Source organism: Equus asinus, chromosome 17 (genome assembly GCF_041296235.1).
Source record: "Equus asinus isolate D_3611 breed Donkey chromosome 17, EquAss-T2T_v2, whole genome shotgun sequence".
Classification (NCBI taxonomy): domain Eukaryota; kingdom Metazoa; phylum Chordata; class Mammalia; order Perissodactyla; family Equidae; genus Equus; species Equus asinus.
In genome coordinates this window covers 1,111,243-1,136,498 of record NC_091806.1, presented here as the reverse complement: position 1 = coordinate 1,136,498, position 25,256 = coordinate 1,111,243, and the positions used below count along the sequence as shown (strand labels likewise).

The window sequence follows — 25,256 nt, the reverse complement described above, 5'->3', positions numbered from 1 at the left end:
CTGCCCTGCACCTGGGCAGGGCACTGAGGGAAGCAGTCTCTCCAAAGCCTCACACTGAGCAGAGATTTATTTTTTTCAGCTTTGTTTTGGGGAGGATCTCTAGGGAATCACTGACTGATCTGAGTTCTCTAGGTGTGCTGATCTTTTGAGGACAGTGGTAAACATGACCCCGTGACCCAGCCAGTTCTGAAAAGCCATTGATTAGTTATATTCCTGAGCATCTGAGTGTCACCAGTCACCATTTTGTAAGGCTCCAGGCCAGAGTCCACCTGCTGGGTAGGGGGAAGGAGACAGACAGACAGAGATACCCCAAAGGTCCCGTGTCAGCAGAGAGGCTGAATTTGGACGCGCCCAGAGGAGAGGTTTGCTGGGAGGAAGGGAGCTGGGGAGGGGAGGGTTCACCAGTTGTACATCCTGTCCACGCCCCAAACAGAAATCTCTTTGTCTTTTGGAAGCTTCCACGGTGGTTTTTACCCATTCCCCAAACTCCTTCTAAGTGTCGAGGGGCTGCCAGCTGCCTTTCCTCCTTATCTTACCCACCTTGTTCCTGCTGTTGAATCACCACACCTCGTCCAAACCACAGCTGCAGATTGGACCCTCCCACCCTCGTTCAGAGTCGAAGGCGATGCCAGACGCATGCGACTCACCGCTGTAGAGGACTGACTGGTGGGAGAGCGGAGGTTGGGCTGGGAGGCAGCCACTCATCAGCCTGTCAGACCAAACTGCGAACAAGCTTGACACCAGGAACAGAAACACCAACAGTTATTGACAGTAGCAGCAGACATATTGAGCTCTTGACCTTTGCTGAGCCCATGGTAAACTCGTCCCATACAGGTTAATGAGAGTGGAGCAGTGGTGGTGTGTTTACACAAGCGGGTGCATAACAGGGGGTGATGCTCCCCCATCCACGTTCCAGCCTCCTCAACGGGAGCATGTGCTTCTGTGGGCTCCCTCTGCGCTGGCACGGTTCTGAGCACTGTCGTGTTCTAACTCACGACCCCACGAGGCATGTGCTGTTGTCATTCCCCTTGTACAGACGACACTAAAGCACCGAGAGGCTACGTAACAAAGCAGCGTGAGGCTCCCCTCAGTCTTCTGCTGGGTCATCGACTTCACCCCTGTAACCATCGACAAGTGTTTCTCGTCTGCACAACCAGTGGAGAGCACCTCTCTCTCCTTGAGAGGATTGAATGGGAAATAAAACAGTGAAGTGGCGCAGAAATTCGAAAGCGATTCCTTACTCAGAGGAGCTGTGAGGAAGGCGCATGAGGTTGGTAGTGATGGGCACAAACTGCAGGAGTGAGCAACAAAGCTTTCAGGCCAACATGGCGATCCCTAGGGGATGCGTGGGACTTCCTCTTCAGCGTGAGATTGTTCCCCCAGGCTGGGGAACCCTGACAGTAGAGTTTCTGGGTCAGCAGAGTGCTCTGAGGTCCCCAGAGGGACTAGGGCTGGCCGGGAGAGGGAGGCAGCGTGGCCCGCCATTGGTCGAGAGGTGCTTCTGAGGGGTTTGGTGGGTTCACGCCCTCTGGGGGCATGCAGCACAGCCCAGCTTGGCTAGGAGACAGCAGCTCCCGAGCCGGCCTCCTGGGTTCTGTGACTGGTGTCCTGGTTCTGGAAGATGATGGAGTGGACCTGCAGGCCCAGGGGCCCAGTGGCTTTGAAAGGAAGGAGAGAGTAACTGCCGGGGAGCTTTGCTGGAGACCACTCCTGGGCTTTTGCATAGACAGTGGTTTGAGGTTTGATCTTGCTGTACTGTCCAACATGGTAGCTGCTCGCCTTGTATCTACGTTTTAGTTAATATTCAATAAAATTAAAATTGTGGTTCCTCAGGCCACGTGAACCACGTTTCAAGGGCTCATAGCCAAATGTCATTAGTGACCACTGTATGGGACAGTGCAGACACAAAACATTTTCATCGTTATAGAAAGTTCTAGCAGTTCCCTGATTCTTCTAGGTATGTGACGGCAAGCCTCCTCTTTCCTAGGCTGGGTTCTTTGGCCTCTTCTACTCTAAAAACACGCCTTCATCCCTTGGAGTCCCAGAGGCCTCCTGGAGACTTAGCTGCTCTGAGTTGCTTTTGACAGGTCCCAATTCTGAAGGCTTCTTCAGTCATGTGTGTTTTCTCTGATGCCGTAGAACCGGTCTTCTCGAGCCACACACGGCTCTTGGGTTCATTTTCTTTTAATTTTTCCCTCCCACATGAAGACCCAAGGGTCTCAGATCGTTACGGAGCAGTTGTCCTCCATGTGTGTTCAGAATGGACTCAGCTTGGTCCAAGTCAGAATTCAGAGGTCAGTCTTAAGACTTCATTAAAAAACTGACTTACGAGGCCAGGACCTGCTGCCCTTCAGAATAACTCTTGGGGATCATTTCATGTGTGAGGCATAATGGAGTTTTGTTGTATATTTAGAATCTTTAAATTTCTTAAATAAGCTCATGTTTAAGCAGCTAAGCACCTGAGACGGCATCTACCTGCTGTGAGTGGCCCGCATGTGGGTGAGCATGCTGGGGTGGCAGTTCAGAGCAACTCAAGACATCCTGGGCTGCAGACAGGGCCGAATGTGTCTCGTTCTTGCAGCTGCTCGGCTAGCTGCAGCAGTCCACAGAATGGAGAACTTACCAGCCGGAGTTTTCAGGATGTAATTTTCCATTTGGATAGCCCATGGCTCCCCGATCCATCCCCTCTGGAGGGAGTGTGTGTGCACGTATGTGCGCCTGCGTGTGTGTTGCAGTAAGAGACTGGGAAAATAGACATTTTTTACTTGGGAAAGAAAAAAAAGTCATTGGCGACTTTGCCTTGAGTATTGGAACCTGACACCAGCCTCATTTCCCTCCATTGCGCCTGCAAATGGCACACTGTACAGGGCGCCAACCCCACCCTCATTACCAACTTGATTCTCCCCCACCGGCCTGCTTTCCTAAACAAACCCCTTACAGCTCAAGGTCAGAACCCCGGACAGCTTTTTACACGGCTACCATATGGTGTTTGCTTTAGCCCAGATCCACACATGATGTGTTATTACAGCGGAGGTGCAGAAAATTATATGACAAACCCGGGTTTGTTTCTCTGCTAGAAACCCAAGGCTGAAATACTGCAGTATTCCTTCAAGCCTGACTCAGAGGACGAAAGGGAGCCTTTCCCAGAACTAGGGGCAGTCACCAGGGACCAGAGGGAGAAAAATACTGCACTGGTCACTGGTGGCTGGGTTAGTGGTTTATTTTCTGTCTGTGTTTTATTGAATTCACGGTTTCTGTTTGACTGTTCCTCATGTGATTTATTTCTGCCTCTGATGTTCCCCTGCCCCCAGCCCCGGAAATCATAAACTGGCTATGGTATGGACATAGTAGGATTCTAAACCGAGATTAGAAACTGACTGTAGTGTGGGCATGACAGTTAGCTGAGGCTCGTTGGTTGGATGTCATGAAAGAGCAGGAATGGGAATGAGTGTTGGCTTAGTGCCAGGGTGTTTGGCAAGGACTTAGCGCCCACCCAGTGAATTAGACCATTTTTGGCCCAGTGGCGATGTCCTGAGGATTGGAGTGATCCTAAACGAAATGATCAGGAATTGGGTTTCATTTAAGGAGGCGTTGGAATGTCCTCCAATGGTGTAGGATCACACTATGTTTTTCCCTCTAATGATGGCTCCTGGGACAAGACTAGTAGAGGACGGAAGAATTCATCTCATTCTTGCCTCATTTTTAGAAAACTAACTTGGAACCACACAGCAGCTTAGAAGGATCTTGAATCCTGACCACCTCCTCTCTGGTCCGGGAAGACCGTGCCCCAGGCTCGCTGGAGCCCCGCGTCGTGTGCATTGGTCCCTCCTATTTCCGCATAGAGGAGGGAAGGTGAGACAGGGATGTGTCAAGTTAATGGTGGAACTGGATTGGGGCTCAGTCAGGACCGTCTCTCCTGGCCCTGAGGTCAGAGGTCCAGTCTGGGGTAAAAGTTGTATGATAGAAATAGTTTTGGAGCTTACAGAGCGAAGTGTTCGATTAAACTTGAGCAAATCTCTGAGCCTCAGGTTTCTCACCTGTAAATGGAGTTAATTGAACTTACGCCACTTGCCTGAAAAGTGCATGATATGGTATGTGTGGAAGTACTTTACACAAAATATGATTTTATAACTGTGTTTCCAGTATGGCAGCCACTTAACCTGCGGCTCTTTAAATTAATTAAAATTAAGTAAAAGTAAAAATTCAGTTCCTGGTGTCCTCTGGCGGTATGTCTGTTGCTCCAGAGCCGCAGCCGGCTGGTGGCTGCCCTATTCACAGTGCCGTTGGACACGAATGGAAGGAAGTCAGCGGTAATAGAGGTTCCCTTCATTCTGGGTCAGAAGGAATAGGGTCGGGAGCCTACAGGCAGGAGGAAGGTTCAGCGTGGGGGACGGGGCTCAATTCCGGACTCTGTCAGGCACTAGCCGGAGGACTGGGAGGCGGCCTGGCTTTCTAAGCCTCAGCTTCCTCATCTGTAACACGGAAGAGATAATAGTACCTTTCTTACAGATGGCTTTGAGGTTTAATGCGATCGTGTCTGCCGAGCAGCCAGCCCAGTACCTGGCCCTTCGTAAGTGCTCAGATGATTTCTTAAGTTCTTGAAGTCACGACTTGATGCGCTGTGGGTGCTGCCGTGGCTCCAGTGCTGCACCACATGGGAAAAGACGCTTCTGAACGGTCAGCGCCCTCCCAATCTGCCTAGGGAAGGACGGGCCAGCTTCGCCCACCGAGGGAGGCTTGAAGGAGGAGCATGGTAGTTTTAAGGCCAAGAGGGTGAAGGCCAGACAAGGCAGGTTTGTCTCAAGTGCCCTGCCTGCCAAAGATGGAGCCTTCCCTGGAGAGTGAAGACAGCATTTATCCCCGTCCCGTGGCAGGGGAGAGGGGAAGCGGGGCTGGTCGCAGGCAACAAGAGGCTGAGATAAGCAGGGACTGTGTGCTTCCTCTCTGGCTCCCCTGGAGTCCGAGGTGGCGGGGTCAGTGAGCAGGGCTGGCTTCTCTAGCTGGGCTGCATCTGTGCCGCAGGGCAGGGGCCGGGGCAGCTGTGTCATGAGCGGTGCTCCCAGTCTTCCGAAGGAGGGCAGTGGAGAATCCCAGGCCTCTGCAGTCTCCGGCCCAGGGGAGGCCTCCGCGGATGCGAGTGGCCTGGGCGCAGGCCCTGAGATGAGGGATGGGGCATGACGCTCCAGCCTGGACAGGGCTGGGGCTTCTGCCTTAGCAGCAGCGAGCCGTGCTGTCATCCGGGAAGAACGCTGGGGAGACATGTGGGGCTGGGTCTTCCCAGGGTGGAGGTGGGGATTAGCTGGCAAGGGGAGTGGGAGCTCAGGGCCAGCACTAATAGGAGATTTCCCCGCTGATGGCAGATAGGGAAGCGCCTCCTCCTCCTGTGGATCGAGGGATGGAGTCGGGCCCTGAGCTGTGCTTGGGCCAGGTGACGGCCCTGGGGTGTCGCGGGAGAGGACCAGGTGTCCAGATCTGGTCACCTTACAGCTCCCTGGTGACCACCCAGCCTCTTCTGGCCCAGCTGGCACTAGGTTAGGGAGGACTCTCATGGTTGCAAGTTATAAAAACATATTTGAGTATAACATGGAAAGCAAACAGGAGGGGGATTAGAAGCAGGTGGAGCCCAAGGGCAGGAGCGCTGAGCCTCAGGACAGTGCTGGGACCAAGGACCGGGAGGACACACGCCCCCTTCTCCCTCCCTCCCTCTTCTCATCTTTGCTTTCCTCTATTCTGTGAGCTGCTTTGTAAACAAGGGCACACTGGGGATGGGAAGGGAATGTCCCAAACGCACAGGTTAGGAACCCAGTCACTCTGTCTAGGTCCCCATTCCACATTCTCTGGCAAGGAGTCAGTGGCCCACTTGTGGTCTAGTGGGGCTGGGGTCATGCCATCCAAATGGCGCCCTCCTGCCCCGACTATGGGGCTAGTCCAGCAGTGGTCGTATGAGCTGCCCAAACAGCCCCAGAGGTGGCTGTTCCTGAAGGGAAGTCATCCCAGCAAGAATGGAGCTGTGGCCACCTCAAGGAGCAGACCGAAGGGAAGTGGGCACATGTGAGGCTTCAGGAAGGGCCCCTCACCGTGGCTCTGGTCATTGCTCTCAGGTGGAGGCATGGGGCTCTGGTGTGGGGAGTGTGCCGTCTCAGGTGGCCTTCCTGTCAGCTCCGCTCTGTGAGTCCTCACAGCCAGGCTCATCTCCCTGTGCTAAAAGCACCTGCAGCCTGAACGCACCCACGGTCTGGGAGGGCCACCGGTGAGTCTCCTCTCCCCGGCCGGCTTGTGAGCCCCTTGTAGGGAGGAGGCTGGAGGGGATGCCTGGGGACTCAGGTCTCCGAGTGCCCTGCACGCTACCCTCCGTGGGTGCCAGGAAGGAACGGCTGAGCAAAGCCTGTCTTCCATTGGCCCTCGAGTCCCTGTGAACACAGGCAGACCTAGATAACTGGGAGCCATCGCAGGCTTTTTTCCATCGTCCAAATTCCCGTTTCTGTGGTCTGCAGCAGATCGCTCTCACTTCACTCTAGATGTCCTTGTCTTGCTCTTCTGTTGTCACGTGAGGGATGATTGTGTCCTCAACTCCGTGTTAAGTTCCTTTGCCGTATACCTTTTACCAGAGTAGTGCTCCAGTTGGAAGAACATGCTAACTTAGTTTCGCTGCACCTGGTCCCAGAAAAAAAAGTTAAGGAATCTTATAAAGATGCACGTAATACAAGTTACAGCAAGTAATTCTTCTCTGACCCTTTCAGGAAGACCCTGTCTCTCTTATGGCTCAGAAAGGGTATGTGGCCTCCCCCAGCGCACCTGACACCCTGCTGGGCCTGAGAGTGGACCCCTGGTCAACAGTGACCGAGGGGAAGGAGGCGTCAGGGTCCTCGCAACATCCCCTTGGTGCCTGGGGGAGAGTGTGGGCTGTGTGTGTCGAGCTGTATTTCTCTGCATCTCCCTTTCTCAAAGAGCCACCTTGCCCAGGGCTCTCACACAGGCAGAGCAGAAACACTAGGGGCTGTCTGAGCAGGTCCCCCACTCTCACCCAGGTGCGACTCACGCAGGAGTCACGCCCTCTGAGGTCAGCGCGCCGCTGGCAGCCTCGCCCCATTTGGTTGCATAGAAGAAGGGAGGTGCCACTCTCCCCTCTGCCACAGCCAGACCCGCCTGCTGCCAAGCCACGTGGCATGTGCGTCTCTCAGCCGAGTAGCTTCTACTTGCAGTTCCGTGGGCACCTGCCATCCGTCCTTTCCTCTGTGGTCTAACATCAGAGATTCAAGAGGAGGGGTAAGTATAGAGACTGAGAGCATGCACTTTGATGTCAGACCGGTGCAAGTCCTGCTCTGCCCCTAATCAGCTGTGTGACCTTACAAGTTACTTAACCTCTCTGAACCTCAGTTTTCTCATCTGTAAAATGGGATCTCGGCATTATCCTGAAGATTAAATGAGCAGAAGGTGATTTGCAGAATGGCTTACACATGGTAAGATCCCAGTAATGGCAGCTTCATTAAGGGAGTCTTATTAGGGGAGGCCCCTGATCTGTGTGCTGCAGAAAGAAGCTTGGGGTTGGTGCTGTCCTGCATTGAGGGGGCGTCTGGGTCCAGGCTCTGGGGTTTGGGAGGAACTGGTGTGTAGACTGGGAGGATGGAGGGTCTTCCTGCCGTGACTTCCCTTCCACAACCATCACTCGTCTCCAGAGACTTCCAAAGCTTCGTCCCGTGAGGCAGAAAGCTGACCCTGGGGGTCATGGGAGAAATCGCTGCAGTTGGCCAAAACCCTGTCGTTCGGGGTCTTTGCCCACAGGAAGCCCTTGCCTCCTTGGGCTGGGAGGGGAGGGCCCGTGGGTTCGCCTCCGTCATTACTCTGTTCAGCATGTGCTGCTACACGGGCACAAGTGCCAGGCGCCTCCTGGTGCTGGAGTGAACCCTGCCCTGCGGGCTCGCGCCATGGTGGTGCGGGATGCGCAAGGCCCTGGAGGCGGCCGGCACCATCTCCTCCTTGCCGTGGCCGGGAGGTGGCTCCTCGCCGCCTTGATGCCCTCAGCCAGCACTGTCCTTGCCAGCCGGCCCTGCTCCCCGACCCTCTCGTTTCTGCCCCAGGGCAACCCGCACTGTCCTGCTTCTCCTCCTCCCTGGAACCCTTACTCCTGCCTCTCAGCTCTTCTTCCAAGGCCTCTCAAGTTGTCACTAAGTCCCCTGTGAAGCCATCCCGGCCACTGAGCACCATCGGGGGTCCCCCAGGGCCACGTATATGCCTTGACACTGGCGAGGTCTCATCCTACCAGCCACGCTGCCCGCTCTGTGAGGGCGGGGCTGGAATCGTGCTTCCTTCAGCTGTGCTGATGGTGGGCAGTGATGGGTGCGTAAGAAATATTTCCCCGACTGCGAGTGGGTTCCGCGTTAGGTGCATGGGTGGCCTCAGACGGCCTCCCTGTTTTCAGAAGGTCGTGGAGTGACCTACCCAGGTGGCCTGCCCTCTTGCCAGTGTTCTGGGCCTCAGCAGTGTGGCCCTGTTGTATTATAGGATGTTCCCAAAGTACTTTGGACTCCACGAAAAGCCTGGGGGGGTTATTCTGGTCCAAGACAGTTTAAGCTGGTTGCTGTTGTAGAATCTGTTTTAAATTTTCACCCAGCTGTGGATAGTTTGGTGTAAAACTGGTATCTCCCCACTTCTCTCCAACTCGTCCAGTTATTCATGGACACCTGTGTCACGCTGCAGCGGCCACCGCTGAAGGTCAAGGTCAGCCTCTGAGACTCATCGCTGAAAGCACCAATGGTGGGGCTCAGGGCATCGCCCTGCCCCCGTCAGTGACTCAGCGGTGAGCCCTTGGTCCCGACACCAGTCCATGGCCGACAGGCACAGACGTGCAAGTTGTGACCACCTTTGCAGGGCACTCACGTTGCCAGTGTCTTATATTCCCGTAATAGGTCAGAGTTTCTGAGGGTCTAAGTGGACATCGTACCATGACTACTTCAACAGATTTTGAGCTGAGGTGTCCCCCAAACTCAATGTGCCCTCTTTAAAAAGTGGTGCGTTTGCGTTCATCTGCAAGAACCACACGTGAGCTAATTCGCTTGTTTCCCGGGCTCCCGCACGCGGAGGGAGGGGTCGTGGTCACGGAGAGTTGGGCGGCCACGTGCTCTGCTTTGTCGTCCTGCGGGTAGCAGCTGTCCGGGGTTCCGGGCACGTGGAGTGGAAGTGGAGTCATTGATCAAAGGTACTGAGGAAGTTTCTTTTATAGGAAACTTTCAGTTAACCCTTTTAAAAAATGGGCCATGCTCGCCGCCTTCCCTTCCTGTCCGGGTGGGCTTCCCGCAGTGGGTCACAGCTGCCAGCGCCTCAGCCTGCCTGGCGCGGCCCCCTGCCTCCCCGTGCTACACTTGGCGTATCCAGGCCCTTTGCCCGGCGTAAAGCTCTGAGATGCATCAGTTTACCTTCCTCCTTCTCCCCTACACCTCTGAACCTATTTCTTCATGTACAAATAGTGCCAAGAATAGCTGTTCTCATGGAGTTGTCAGGAGCTTTAAATGAAATGGTACGTGGAAAGCGCCCAGCGGGTATCTGGCTTGTGGTCCGCACACGCTCGCTGGCAGCTGCTCTGTGCTTGGTGGTGAGATTGGTGGGACTGGGGATTTGCTGAGAACTCTCAGCTGGCTCTTTGGCCCCTGGTGGGCCCTGACTCCTCGAGAGACGGGTCTCTGGGGTCCATCTTCAGAGCTGTTGAGGGGAGCAGAGGTGGTGCTGGTGTGAGAAGCCTGCCTGGCAACCCATGACATTGGCGGCCGCGGTTCCACCGTCCAGTGGCTGAGGCTGATTCACATGGGGGGCATTGGCCTAGCTTTTTAAGAAACTGGACTTCTGGCTAAAAGTGATTTGTTGAGCATTCCAAGACTCAATACAAAGAAACTTGTTTGTGTAATGCAGATACGAACTTTATAAAAAAAACAAAAATCCTAAAGAAATAAATGAGATTTTCTGTTGTAGTAGGGTACAAAGAAAGTTGGGATGGCTAGGTATGCAAGTATTGAGAAGAAGGTTTGGGGAGACAAGATTCATTTTCTAAAAAACAAACAGAAAGCTTTCCTGTTGCAGATTAGACACAAGCCTGCCCAACCGGGGCCCCTCACTGAACTTGTTTCAGAAACCCATGTGACCGCCCGGCCGCTCCGTGCTCTTGTGTTTGGCTGAAGAGTCTCCATTTGAAGGGAGATAAGGGTTGAGAACCAGGTGTTGACTCGTGCTGCTAGGGCCCTGGAACTCCTGAGTGGTCCAGCACACCCCATCCACACCCCTCACATCCTGCCAGGGGCTTGTACCAGGCACTCAGCCTGCGCAGAGTGAGGCTCACACCCTGCTGGCTTCCAGTCCGTCTCCTGGGGAGACGTCAAGGCGAGATCCTGAGGGTCTGGATGTGACAGAGGCCACCTTAGGTCAGGACTGCTCTGGGAGGAGTGACAGCATCCAACTCAAGGTGTTGGGGACGGGGGAGCAAGAAGTCTGAGGTCCCAGCCAGCCCTCTGTCCTTCCACTCCACGTCGTGTGGGAGGGCTGCTGGTAGACACACATTGCCAGAAGTGACAGCCAAGATGAGTCCATAAATGGCAGACATGGGTGGCCTCGGGCTGAGAGGGGCCACTCTTCTGCTGGGGCCCGTGTGTGTCTGTGGCTGCCGCATGGACAACTGGGCTTCTGCCCTGGTTTACAATGTTGTCCGGAACAGACGGCGGCTCCAGACACTTGCAGGGGACGGCTGTGGAGGGGAGCTGGTGCGTCCTGTGCTTTTCAGCCACACCTGGCTGCTGGATCTCTGAGCCAGCCTCCTTCAGATTGGGCCAAGCACGGTTTAGTTTTCACAAGAGGTCTGCTTGGAGGAGCCTCGCTGTCCCTTAGGAAGGAGCGTTCTGCGAGGAGCCCGGTTTCTGAGGGTGGTGTGGAGCAGGGTAAGGAAAAGTGCCTGAAGCCAGACAGCTTGTGTTTGAATCCTGGCTCGCCTCTTGTTAGCTGTGGAAGCTGAGCCGCGTATGTCGCCTCTTTGTGCCTCGGTTTCCCCTCTGTAAGCTGAGGATGGTGACGTAGTGGCAGGAGCGCTTCGCGCGTGGCTGCGGACGCACTCTTCTGAGAACTGGCTGCTTCCGCTCCTGTACTCCTCTCAGCCAGCCCGTGGGGCGGGTCCTGTGCTCTGCCTGTCACCACGCTGAGGTGCACATTCCTCCGTGAGGACGCATTATTTGTTCCTAGTGCCAGGTCGTGATGCGCTCTCAGTAAGCAGCGTTTGTTTCTAATGCTCGGCGGGGCCTCCATTCTGCCCTCCGCCCTCACAGCCAGCTGGGACTTGGTTTGTTCTCTGACTTCAGAAACCTCAAGGGGGGCTTGGCTGGTGGGAGATTTTACAGGTCAGGCTGTGGAGAGCTGCCCTCCCTGGTGGGGTCTTCAAGCTCTGCAGTGCAGCTGCCTGTTGAGGCAGCCAGAAGAAGTGGATAGCCAGTCCCAGGCCTGGGTGTCACCCTGCAGGTGGAACCGCCCCTCGGCGGAGGGGTGGCAGCAGTGTGTTCGCCTCCCCTCCTGCAGAGACTGGCCTCTGTCACCCCCACCCCTGGACCCCTCGTGCTCCCTAGAGCGAATTGGTGCTCTGCCCTGCGTGCTCACAGCACCCTCTCCGTAGGGTGTGCTCACTCACTCCTTCACTCGTCCGTTCGACAAGGATCGACCAAGAAGACCCTGCGAGGTGCCAGACACTGTCCGGGGTGCTTGGATGTGTCGGAGAGCCAGACACACTCAGATCTCTGCCTTCACGTCGCAGGGCCCGGGGGATGGAAGACCGTCGGCAGCCACAGGGGGGTCTGCAGTGTGTGAGGGTGGTGAGTGGGGAGGGCAGTGAGCGAGGGCAGGTGGGTCGTGGCGGGGGGCTGAGCTGGGGTGAAGCAGGGTCGTCAGGGTGGTCAGGGAGGATTTGCCGCCCGGAGGCGTGGGAGAACGTTCTGGACAGGAGCGGCAGCCTGCACCTATGCCCAGGCCTGGCGAGCTCCAGGGAGGGCGCAGGGCGGAGCGGCCTGTGGAGGCGGTGCCGGCCTTGCAGGGCCTTGTAGGCCATTGTCAGGACTGGCCTTCGACTCTGAGTGGGGTGGGGAGCCCTCGAGGGCAGGCTTGGAGCAGCGGGGTGACAGGATCTGAGGTGTTTGTTGAAAGGATAATTCCGACTGCTGTGCAGAGTCTAGACGTGGGGGACCTCGCTGGAGTCTCTCCATCGGCGTCTCTTTCCCCCTAGATCGTGTGCCTCACGCAGGCACGGCACCCTCACACGAGCCGCTGACGGACAGTCGTGTTTTCAGCGACTAAAGGCAGGCCTTTTGTCACCGTGTGATAGGAACAGCGGAGGGAAGGGCGGCACCATGTAATGTCACCCCAAGCACGGCCCTTCTCGCTGGCCGCGGGCCGGCTCTGGGTTCTGTCAGTAACAGTGGCCCGGTGCTCAGGGTGCAGGAAGCGGCCGACCAGAAAGCTGCTGTGTCTTCACCGTGAGACTCCGTGCTCTGGAAAGGAGCCAGGGTCTGTGGAAGTGGATGCTGTGTAGGTGAGGATGGTGTGGAGAAGTCCGAGGAGCCCCAGGGACGAGGCAGTGCCCCGCTCGGAAGACGGCCTCAGCTCCTGCCCGTCCTGCCCGGCGCAGCCTCCTCTGGGTCCGAGGAGGAAACACGTGGAAGCCGGCACAGCTAGAGACACAGCCCCTCAGGAAAGCCTTCCAGCTCAGCTGGGTGACCGGTGAGCTGAGAGTCAGGCCCCAGGTCCGCCCAGCCGAGCACGTCCAGGGGTTGGTTTCCGATCTGCTTCCATAGAAAGATCCCAAAATGGGTTTCTGTTCCTGGATGGTTTGCTTCAAGAGGTGATTTTCTATGGGAAAAGCCAAAGAACAGGCAGCTGTCTGCCTTCTGCCTTCAAGGAAGGTCTCGTGGGGACGGGCTCCAGGGAGGCAGTGTGGTGAGGCGGGCAGGGGAGCCCGTCCAGAGAGACAGTGGACCAAGCCGGAGTGGGTTCTGACCCTGGGAAGTTTCAGTTTCATCACGCGTGAGATACAGACAACATGTAGTCACAGTGCTGTAAGCGATTGTCATGAGCATCACAGCTAACAGTTATTGAGCACTGTGTCCCGGGTCCGCAGTGAAGTCCCATATGTGGGTTGATTTAGCTTCTACAGGAGTCTCCTAAGAGAGGTCCGCCGCACCAAGGCTACCCAGCCAGTAGGTGGGGTGGGGAGTAACCCAGCAGGCTGACTCAGCCCTCTTGGGAGGAGTAATCGAAGTCCCGTGAGATGACGTACAGAGAGGCTCAACATAGGCGCGCTCGGTGAGACGAAGGCTGCTGGGCGTGCCTGTGTCCCGCGTGCTGTGCTGCCCTGCGTCTGTGCCAGGGGCCCCCCCCCCCGCTGTGGATCATTCTGGTCACGTGCTGAAAGTGTGCGGGGCCTCAGTCTCTTTGTTGCCAGTGAAACTTGATCTGCTTTGCCCACAGCCCCCAGCCAGCCTAGGCCGCTTCCACTTTCACCTGGAGCTTCTAAAGGTCAGGGGAATCCTGACAGATGGTCCTCTTATCTCCTAAGTGTCTTAGAGCTGTTTATTCATTTAAAACTGGAAGTGATTTTTTTAAAAAAGATAAAACCAGCTCTTTTGGTCAACAGTGACGTCTCCAGAGGTCAGCATCTGGGTTCCCCGTGGCCTGCCAGGACCCGGGACTGGCGGCTGGAGGAGTAGCTGATCTGGTTTCTGTTTGTATCTCCAGGCTAGTGCAGGGCCTGGCACAGGACAGGCGTGGAAAGAGGCCGGGGGTTTGTGGATCCAGTGCTGGGGCAGTGTTGGAGCCAAAGCTTTCGATTCCACACTTCCTCCAGTCATGTCCCCTCTTCTCCTAGGGCACAGAAGGATCATGGCCACAGGCAGGTGGGGTTTTCTGGGACAGTTTTCTATAAGCCAGTGGAATGCCCTGTGCTGAGTCACTGCCCAGTACCTGGGGCTGGGGCGTGTCCTCAAGAAAGAGCGCTGCTCTGGGCGTCTCGGGGCTCTGTTCTGGTCTGACCGGTTGCTTGACCTTAGGGCTGTCCATGGGCTTCAGCTCTTCACCTTCCAAAGGCCGAGTCTGTGCCAGGCATGTTCCATCAGGTGACCTTATTGAATCTCCGTAGAAGCCATATAAGAGAATGTTGTTCCCATTGTCACAGACAGATAATGACAATCTGTAAAGTGAAGATGAGCCCAGGACCCTGTCTCCTAGGATTGCTTTTGAGGATCGAGTGCAATGCTGGACGGGAAGTACTTAGCAAGGGTGTAGTGAGCACTCATGAGATGTGGCTGATGGCTGCTGTTGGGGGCGGGGGCCCGAGCGTGGTTGTGGGTGAGGAAAGTGGGGTTGACGGATTGGCTTGAGGTCTTGAGGCTAGTCGTTGGCAGAGCAGGATCTGGAAAGGGCTGTGTCTGACTCTTCTACCCCCCGTGTCAATGTGGAGAGTACAGCAGCCCCGCCTCCAGCTCCCCGTGTTCTGGAGAAGCCACGCTGTCTTGTATGGGGCGGCTCCTCGACAGGTAGACGCGCCACCAGCAGGCATTGCCCCTCCTTCGTCTCTGCTTCCCCTTCGGGCTCCTGATGTCCATTCCCCGTAGGTTCCCTGTGAGCTGGGCAGGCAGGGGACTGAGAACAGGTGAAAAGGGAGGCTGGGGAGAGGAGAGGAGAGGAGAGCAGCCCGAGGGGAAGCCTCAGTGAGTGACTGGAGTCCTCAGGTGGCGGCTGTGACGGGGGCGGCAGGGGCGGGTCGTTTGACCTCTCAGTCCTCTCTTCTGGAAAGTGAGGTGATGATCATGTCGCACCTGCAGAGACGTTGGCGAGGACGGCCTGAGGTGAGGCGCACACGAACTGCTCAGCTCCACGCAGGAGAAGTGCGTGTAAGCCCGTGGTGATTAGGTGGTAGGCCGTGTGACCAGGAGACCTCAGCGGGTCATTTACCCCACAAGTCCACACTCCTCCTCCCGCGGCACACCGATCCCTCTCCTTCCCTCAGAGTTAATGCAGTGACAGCTGCCCCAGAGCTCTCTTACGGTATTCCTGTCCCCTCTGCTAGCTTCCCCCAAAAAGAAACGCCAGGGTCCAGCAGCAGCTGCCCCTCCCTGCGGCGGGGCCAGCACGCGGGGTGCAGGGCAAGTGGATGCAAGCGTTTGCCTCCTCACCACCACCGCTGCTACCCCGTGTGTCATCATCTCACTTAAAGACCTGGCCACTCAGTTGTAAGACGCATAAGCAGCTGGGAGTTGTCGGGGGTGGGAACTGGTGTCACCTTGGCCCCCTTGATTCAGTAATAACGCCTTAGACCGGCAGGGCGTGGGAAGGTCTGACTCATGCTGACGCAGACTGACTTCACAGATCTGTGCTGAGTGACTCCTGGTTTCGTTTATAAAAGGCGCAAGCCCACTGTTTCCAGGCAGAGTCACAGTGTGCCTGGGAAGTTGGGGGACTCTGGGAGCACCGTCAAGGTACAGAGTGAAACCTCTAGAGGCTTCAGATGCGGGCGGGGCAGTGTCATGTGTTAAAGCAGTTGAGGGGGCGAGAGGCAAGATCAACCTGTGGAAGCTTCACAAGACCCCTCAGAGGGGCATAGCCTCTCACGCAGCCTTCTGGGGGCTGTGCCTGTTTCTGACCTAAACGGCCTTGGATCCTGAAAGCTTGCCATTGTTCAGTGATGATGTGTCCATATTAGAATAAAAGCCAGTGTTCCATTCTGTCTGAAGATGGAATGGAAGATTGACGTGATCTTTTAAAAATAATAATACACGATCAACATTGGGCCTCTGGATGTCGGCAATGTGAGACAGGCCTGCTAGGTTCCTCTCCCGTCTTGAGTCTGGACTCCCAGAGAGGTGCCTCTGCAGCTCACGATATCCTTCCAGGACCTTCCACTCCCCCTTTCTCCGCTCCTTCCGTGGTACTTGGGCAGCAGGCATGTAGTCTGGCTGGAAATTCAGAGGGTAAGGTAGGCACCCTTGGACCGTGTCCGGGTGAGCACTGCCTCCTCCTCTCCCCACCCTGGAAACGCACACGGGACGTGTGATGACATCCTTGTTTCCACTCTGTGAGGCCTTAGAGTGTTAACTCACTTCATCCTCACAACACCCCTTGCAGCAGGTGAGAGAATTAGCCATGCAAATACCTAGAGGAAGGAGCATTTCAGAAAAACCAACAGCAAGTTCAAAGGCCCTGTGGCCGCTGCATACCTGGCACATTTGAGAACAGCAAGGAGGCCAGTGGGGATGTGGGAGATGGTGTAGGGCTTTGAGGCCAATTTAAAGACTTACTCCGAGCGCAGTGCTGGGTGGAGAGCATGCAAGGGGTGAGGCATAGGAGGGCTTTGAATAGAAGGGTGGCGTGATCAGCTTGGCTTCTTGGTTTTAACAGGATCCCTCTCTTTGTTCTGCTGGCAAGGAAACACAGAGTGATGCAGGGAGAGCAGCCAGGCATTGCAGGTGGGCACTGATGGTCTGTCGGACCAGGTGGTATCAGGGAAGGTTGGAAAATGGAAATTGACCTCTGTGGGGAGGACAGTACATTTCTGGGTAGCAGTGGCCTGCTCCGTCCCATCCTCCCCTTCCTTCCCAGATCCCCGAGGAAGCAGATGGGAACTGAGCACCCTGATCCTGGGATGTCCTGGTCCCTGCCAGTCCCCTTGAGGAAGCCAGAGTGGCTCAAAAAGTCAAGACAGGACTTCTCTCCAGATGAGAGCAGAGCTACTGAAATGGGGGTGGTTTGGCCCTCCTCTGGCTTTGGAGGCCGCCCTTTCCAGGGTCTCATTCTTTTGGCTGGGGCTCTGTTTTCCCTGGGGCTGCTTTGAGCCTTCACAGTTGTTTATGCCTGTGGTCTTGTCCTTTCCCCATAGGTAGTGTGATTTGGGGAAGGAGAGGGAGGTGCCGAATGCCCTCTGAGAGGACGCCTCGGCTTCTCTGCTGTGTGGCCTGGGGCTCTTCTTGAGTGGGTCCCCATTGAAGCCAGCCTGAACGGGGCAAGTTCAGATTTATATGGAGGATAAGTCAGAGGAGTGAGAATATCCCTTACAAAGAGCACCTTCTGATGATGATAATAATTATGAATAATCTGGCAAAGGAGCTGACAGAGATAACAGGGGAACAATTTGGAATCAGAACACCCGGGAAGATCATGAGGACGTGGTCGTGGTAATTGTTATAAAACTGCCAACATTGTGCTCACTCTGACCTGTTAGCACTTTTCATCTTCATAACAACCATAGAGGTGGTGCTGTGGACTCTATTTTACTGATGGGAAAACCACACACACACACGCACACACACACACACACACACACACACACACACACACAATGATTCGGAGGTAGATATTCTGTCCCCAGAGCCTCTGCTCTTGGCCACGACTTCTTAAGATGCCTCTAAACAGCTTGCTTCCTTCTTACGATTTAAATTATTTTAAGTCTTTATGTTTAGATTGAACTGTCTCATGAACTTGAGGATCACAGATAATAGCTGCCAGAACATGTCCACAGACCCCGAGAGCCCGGATCCCTGAGGGCTCACAGATAGCTCGGGGGGCCCGAGATGTGGAGGCTGTCTGGAATGATTAGGGCAGAGGAAGGTGCTGATCCGTCAAGGAGACGCTCTGCAGCTGGTGCACACTCGGTCCTCTCCCTCTCCTCTGCTCTTTGTCCGCTTGTCCTCCTTCCTGCCTCCTACCTGCAGGCAGGCCTGATGTACTCACATCTCAGTCGCTTCTGCTTCCCTGGAGATGAAGGCCTGGCCTTGGGTCCCAAGGCCTCCCGGAGTAAATCAGTAAATTGTGGGGAGAGATGTGAGGAAGGGACCCAAAGAGAATGGGGTCCTCTCTGCTTGCAGCTACCTGTAGTCTGCTGCCTACCCAATCCTGAAAACGGGGAGAAGCATCCGCCCCGTGACCTTGCAAGAAGCTGCCCTAACGGAAGTGTCGAGGGACGGGGTCCTCCCCCAGCCCTAGAAATAAGCTGTCTGAAACCCATCGCATGAACCAGCCCAAGTTAGGAAGAATTTTTTTCTTAATAAGTATGTTCAACTGAATCCTGTGTTTTCTGCCCTTCACATATGGCCGGCAGTGTGAATTCTCTAAACTTCTGCAAGAGCGAAGGAAGGAGAAAATCTCCGTATTTTCTCAGCTATTTCAAAATGCGCTTTTTGGATTTCGGATGTTCAGACTGTTCCAAAAGGCCTCCTCTTGCAAGGGAAATAACTCACTCCATTTCAGTTCTCTATTTTTCTTCCCCTCTTTTCTCCAGCCTCTGTCTCTTTGCATTTTTAACTCCCTCTCCCAACAAGATTCTCCAGGGACTTCCGCCAGGACCTCTTCCCTTCCCTCTGCTGCAGAGCCGACCTGCCAGCCCCCGCCCAGCGGCACTCCTGTCCCCGTCTGCCTCTGGGCCTGGGCAGAGAGAAGCCGGCTTCTGTTCTTGCCCTGACCACACAGCTCTCCATTTAGAGCTTTGCTACCTGGAAGGTTGGCATCAAGGAGGGACAGGTTCTGCTCTGCCTTGCTGGCTTTGTCCGTTCCCCGGGGGTGCAAGGACTGCTCAGTTAGCTGACGGCTGACCGGCAGCTAATTAGTGCCTCTAGCTGGACTGAGCAGCCTAGATCAGGGAAAAGCTTTGCAAAATGGCAGTTACTGGTGGGTGGATTGTTGCTGCTTCCTAGGAGTGCTGTCAGCAGGACACATGGCTTGTGGCTTAGGAGCCAGACGGTGGGATCCCCACTCGCACGGGGTCCCGGGTGACTCTGACAGGTAAATCCTCTTAGGAAGGTGGGATCCCAGGCACCGGTTCCTTTTGATGTTCCCCTCTGACATCCCCTTCCTGTGGGGCGGGTTGAACAAAGGCTAACTGATTAAGTACTTGGGATGTGGCAGTTTACTGGAGGGTCCAGGAGGCCTCCTCCCTGTGATCATGACAGTGAGAGCCTGGTTATTGGTTTATTGGACTCTCGCCTGTGTGTCAGGCTTAAGACTTTCTGTGCATTTTCCCTTTTAATTCTCACCTTAACTGCTAGAGAGAAGAAACCATATCCATTTTACAGATGAGGAAACTGAGGTGGGGGTTGAATAACCCAACCACGGTCACAAACAGCTGGTTGATAGCATTCGTTTCTTTCCAGAAGACATTTATGGAGTGTCCACTCTGCCTGCTGTGTTCAAGCAACCCTTGCCAGGAGGAGTTTATATTTGGGAGGAGTGCCAGGCGTTGGGCAGCTAAGCAGGTGCATAAACACAGAAACTTGTGGAATTGTTTGAAGGGACTCACAGGCACCCTTCCAGGGCCCAGCCAGGATCCCCAAGGCGGCATTGCCCCGTAACCTGGGGACCTCGTCAGGCACTTAGTCACCTGAGCGTCCCCAGGGCTTAGCGCTGCCCTGTAGCCGTGCATTTTCATTAGGAAACGATTCTGTGCAAAGCACCTTGACCTTGTTTTCTGAGGGACAGAACCAGAGCTGGCGTTCAGGGTGTTCCCATGGGGCTGGCACTCTGTGGCAGGACCAGCTCTGGCGCCTCCGTGGCCCAGCCTCACGCGGGGTGTAAGTCCTGTGGTTAGTCTTGTTCTCGGTGAAAGGAACGCAGGAATCTCCCTGCTGGGGAAGCCCTGGGCAATTTTCAGTGGTTCCGATGTTCTGGTGACAGCCTCTGCTCTGGGAAAGCCGGGGAGGGGAGATCCCCCCAGTTCTCATTATCAGCTGTGACAGGTTCCCACTTGAGGTGGGAGTCCCTGTGCTTCCCCGCCTCACTGAGTCAGCCTTCAGCTCCTCCTCTGCCTGACTCTCGCCTGCCTTGAGCCCTCCGGGGACTGGCTCCTCCCTCGGCACCCACCTCAGCAGGGGAGGAGCCAGGAAAAGGGAAGATCCCCCACCGAGCTGAGGCCCCCCTGGAAAGTCCCTGCAGCCCTGCTGGCCTGCTCCTGCCCGGACCGACAGCTCCTGGACATCTGCGAGAAAGGGCCACGGGTCAAATTTGGGGCAGCGATTGCTGTGGAGGACTGCAGATCTTAAGATACGTGAATAGTCAAATATACTGACCTGAAAGAATGTCCACAAAATACAGGATTCAGTGTTAGGATCATAATGACGTTATTGTTCACCTGTCTGTGGAAAAAACGTTGGTATGTTAATTTATGCTCAAAAAAGGCTCTTTGAAGAAAATATTTATACTATATTAATAATAGTTATTTCTGGGAGGTAAGATTATAGAAAACTGTCTTTTTCTTTATTCATTTTGCCTTTCTGATTTTTAAATAATAATCATATTTACCTTTATAATCAGAAAAAAAAAGATTTGGGGAAAAAATTCCTGATAAACCAAGCCCAAGTGTCCTAAAGGGCATCAGCCCTGTTAAATGCCAGCGGCGGCCCAAGGATGGCATTAAATGCATGGAGCGGCTGGGGTGGGATAACATCCACTCAGCAGTGTTGGCTGCCGCCTGAGCCTCAGAAGGTCCAGGCCAGCGCCACAGGCAGGCATCTCTCTCACAGGCCCTCGCACCACAGCGGGGGGGAAGAACGCCTGTGCTCTCAGCCATTGCATCTTTGGGGCCTCGCACAGTGCCTGGCCCCAGGAAGGGCTCAGTAAGAATGATTTCTTGTGAATGGATATGTGAATGCGTAGATACCATGCAGCCCAGCATTGCAAGTGCTCTGTGAGAGAAGAGTCTGCGGAGTTTAGACAGACCTTAGGGTTCACAGGAGACGTCACCCCAGGAGGACTGAGGGAAGTTCACATGGTATTGTTTCTGGGATATTCTTGTTTGGTTGTTTCTTTAAGGATTATTTATTTATGAACATTTAATAAACTTCCTATTTTAGAGTAGTTTAGATTTACAGAAAAGTTGCAAGAATATTAGAGCAAGCTCCCGAACACCCTACACCAGTGCCCCCTATTATCAGCCTACACTTGTCACAACGTGCGAACTGAAGCATCGTTCTTGACTAAAGTCCATGATTCATTAGGATTTCCTTAGTTTCTACTTAATGTCCTCTTTCTGTCCCAGGACCCCATAATCACGTTTAGTCCTCAGGTCTCCTTGCAGTCCTCTGGGCTGTGACCGTTTCTCCTACCCTCCTTATTCTTGGTGAGCTTGACGGTTCATTGGAGTATGGGTGAGGTATTTTGTAGAATATCCTTCCTTTTGGATTTGTCTGAGGTTTTTCTCGTGATTGGGTTGGGACTGCAGGTTTTTGAGGAGGGAAAGCCCAGGGGTAAAGCCCCTTTCTCGTCACATCACATTGAGGGTACACGCTGTCAGCATGACTCATCGCCGACCATGTTCACCTTGACCAGCTGGCTGAGAGCGCGTGTGCCAGGTTCCTCTACTATGAAAGTACTCTTTTTTTCCCCTTCTGGCTCTTTTCATACTGTCCGCCTTGGAGGGACCTCACTATGTGCATCCCACACTTACAGGAAAGGAAGTTATTTATGTTCCACCTCGAGGGGGATGTATCTACATAAATTAGTTGGAATTATTTTGTATGAAAGGTTTGTCTATTTCCCCTCATTATTTATTCGACCAGTTGTTCAATCATTCCATCGTTATTAATCATATGGATACATGGATATTTATTTTATACTTTGAATTATAATCCAGTACTGTGTTATTTATATTGTTGCTCCATTTGTCCCAACGTGGGCCATTGAGAACTCTTTCAGTTGGCTCCTACATCTGTTGACGTTCTCCATCATTTTTCTTGTGCGCTCCTAATTCTGGTGCGGCAGGATGCTCCAGGCTCATCTTGTGGACTCCTTGCTGTGTCTCCAAGGAGCTCTGGGGCCTTTTGGTGGAGAATGGTATTAGGAAGCAGGATCTGGGTGTGGGGTGTGCTCACTGCTACTGGGGTGTCTGAGACATTCCTTTTGGAAGAGGATTTTCAGAAACTAGAGAAAGAGGAGCCAAATCTGTACTGAAGTTTTGTGATGAAAATAAGAAAGAAGTGTCTGGAAGAGGCCAGCAAAGCCTCTTGCCAGATCAACAGCTCTAGGTGGACACCACACAGAGTCCTGTGGCCCCTGCCATGGGTGGGTGGGAAGTGTGCACGGGCAAGTAAATGGCCCAGATGCTTTAGGGAGGGACCACCACCATTCAGGGGCCCCGAGGGGGCAGGTCTCACCATCACCAATGTACTAAGCCTTCCCTGGCCACCCCTGGCCCCAGGGACCATTTTTAGCCCGTCCTGTGTACCAAGCACTGCCCTAGGTTCTCACTGGACCCTCCTAGCACCCTGCAAGGTACCATAGGGATTGTCCGCCCAGTTTACTGCTGAAAGACTGAGGACTTGTCCAGCATCACTGGGTGACGTCACTGGGTGAGTGACTGAGCCAGCATTCGAACCTCAGTCTGGCCTCAGATTCTCCTGAGCTGGGCTGCCCCTTAGTGTCATTTGGGAACTGACAAGCTTCGAACGCAGGAGTGGACTGTGGTGTCCCCAAGTTCACGGGTCCAGCCTCTCTGCTTTCTCTGACCAGAATGGTCATCACAGGGAATAAACGCCGTGTGCATGCACATTTGTCTGTCCATCCTACGGGATCTCCAGGGGCTTCTGCACAGACGTCCACCCTCCCTCGCAGGTCAGAGGCCCTGCTGGGAGCTGAGCGATGGTGAGGTACGGAGGAAGGAAGGTGAGTGCTCCAGGAGAGCAGGTGCAGAGCGGGCTTGTGGAACTGAACCAGGTGGCGGTGAGCGTGCAGACGTGTCAAGGCCTGTTGCGGAGAGATTCAATGACATAAGAAAGTGCTTTACAATGAGTGAATGACAGAACACTCTAGGTTTAAAAAAGGTATCAGTACTTCCCTCTAAGTGACGGGATTATGAGTAGTATTTATTTTCCACCTTGTACTTGGATGTATTTTCTGTATTTTTCTGCAGTAAACGTGCATTATTTATTCTTATAATGATAGAAGGAATTTACATGAAGTTAGTGAGGGCGCGTCATCCTTGGGGTCATCCTCATCTCCTAGGACTGCTTCCTGTTGAATGGCTTTGTCCTATTTCTCTATGTGCTTCTTCTGTGTCTTTTGTGGTGGCACTCCTTCTAAGGAAGCCCATTCTAGTATAGAATCGTTGCCAATTTGGTAGCAAAGAATAAGTAGTTTTTTTTTTTAATTGTCACATAGTGAGATACCACTTCACACCCACTAGGATGGTTTTAACCAAAAGGACAGACAATAACGAGTGTTCGTGAGGATATGGAGCCCTCCTGTACTTCGAATGTATAGGAGGTGGGAATGTAGAATGGTGCAGCCACTGGGGAAGCAGTTTGGTGGTTCCTCAAAAAGTTAAACATAGAATTACCATATGACCTGGCAAGTCTACTCCTCGCTGTATGCCTCAGAGAAATGAAAATGTGTGTTCTCACAAAAACTTATTTGTGAGTGTTCACAGCAGCATAATCCATAAGAGCCAAAAAGTGGAAACAGTCTAAATGTCCATCAACTGATGAACAGATAAACAAAACGCGGTTTACGACCGTTCAGCCATGAAAAGGAGCGAAGTCCTTATAACGAGCTACAACATGGATGAAGCTGGAAAACATTATACTGCATAAAAGACCCAGGCACAAAAGCCTGCATATCATGGGATCCCATTTATATGACCTGCCCAGAATAGGCAAACCCATAGAGGCAGAAAGTAGGTGGCTTGCCAGGGCTGGAGAGGGGTGGTGGAGATGGAGAGAATGGAATGTGACTGGGATCCCATTTATATGACCTGCCCAGAATAGGCAAACCCATAGAGGCAGAAAGTAGATGACTTGCCAGGGCTGGAGAGGGGTGGTGGAGATGGAGAGAATGGAATGTGACTACTAATGGGTACTGGGTTTCTTTTTGGGGTGATGAAAGTGTTCTGGAATTAATTAGTGGTTATAGTTTCACAATCCTGTGAATATACTAAAACCACTGAATTGTGCATTTTAAAAGGGTAAACTTCATGATACTTGACTTAGATCTCAATTTTTTAAAAAAACCAGCAATATTGACTTAGGAACGCTGGGCCCAGATTCCTGTGATGGAGGAGTGAAGGATGTGGGCTCTGCTGCTGTCTAGCTTGCCTGATCTCGAGCAAGTTGCTTAACTTCTTGCAGTGTCAGTTTCCTTATGATAAAACGGGGACCCCGTTCCTTCCAGAGTCCTCGGGACACTTTGGCGTCACGCTCCTTCTCCGCATCCTCTAGCCTGCAGTGAACTGCTCCCTAAGGAGGCGGGTCCATCACTCGTGGAAGGGGATCCTGGCTTTGCTTTCTATTCCCATAGGACAGCCCTATGTTAACCCCCTTCCTCGAGCCTGGGCTCCTGGGGGCGAGCGGAGTGACGCTCATCCTGCCCAGCCGCTCCCGCTGTTTATTTGGAGAATAAACTCTGCGCTCAGGGTGCTTATGCAGCACGTGGGTTTATTTTTCAGACAGACACTTCCTTGTCTCCTCCTTTCTTCCTTCTTCCCTCTCTTTCTTTCTCTCCCTCTCTGTCTCTTTTTGAGGCAAAGGATTAGGAGAGCTGGGGGCCAAGAGAGTGGGCTCTGCAGCCTGCAAACCCAGTGTGGAATCAGAGCTGTCGTTTACAGCTGGCAGCTGCACCCTCAGGGGCCGGCCTCGCAGACCCTACTTCAGGGCCCCGCTCCCAGCCCGTCTTCTGGATCAGGGCCAGGGCTGGTGGGGAGGGCTGAGGCTGGAGGCCGGGCTGCCTGGCCCGCTCTCTTTGCACTGAGCTCTAAGGTCTGCACCATTGCAGTCCTCGCCTGGCAGGCCCTGCCCTCTGACGTCTGCCGTCGCGCACAGCTGTCTCCTGATTAGCTGTGCAGTTGGAGGAGACGGGGTCACAGACATGGGGTTTTTCTTTAGCTAGTAATGCCATCTGAAGCCAAAGCCTTTATTTTGGTTTGCTTTAATATTGAGAGAATCCAGTTTTTACTAAGCTTAAAGCTAAAATCAATTCCTCTTCTCTGGACATGGGTTTTTCTTACTTATTAATAAGCATCTTGGTTCTTGGAACTGCAGAGATGGCAGAGAGCAGGAAGGAGGAAGGTGAAAACTAGAGCTTCCGCCGTTTGTAAGCCCGCCATCTAGCACAAGGTTATCAATATCACAGAGGACTCGGCCTCGCGCCCCGGGGAGGTGCAGAGGGCAGTGTGAGCAAGGGGACAATGGCCCAGACAGCCTCTGTCTGTTGTGTGCCTGCTCTGTGCCCGGCACTGCGCTGAGCACCCACTTGTGACGTCTCGGTTATCT

At 53.9% G+C, this 25,256-nt stretch overlaps 1 protein-coding gene across 3 annotated transcripts in view; it reads left to right on the top strand.

Annotated features, from left to right (window-relative positions):
- ABTB2 (ankyrin repeat and BTB domain containing 2) overlaps positions 1 to 25,256 on the top strand; it is a 168,184-nt gene that overhangs the window by 82,292 nt on the left and 60,636 nt on the right. The window contains exon 1 of one of the 3 annotated variants that reach the window (XM_070487511.1): positions 7,167 to 7,266. The exons of the other annotated variants lie outside the window; for them this stretch is intronic. The gene's annotated coding sequence lies outside the window, so the exon portion shown is untranslated. Of the gene's footprint in view, positions 1 to 7,166; positions 7,267 to 25,256 lie in introns of those variants that run through there. 3 annotated transcript variants of the gene reach the window in all.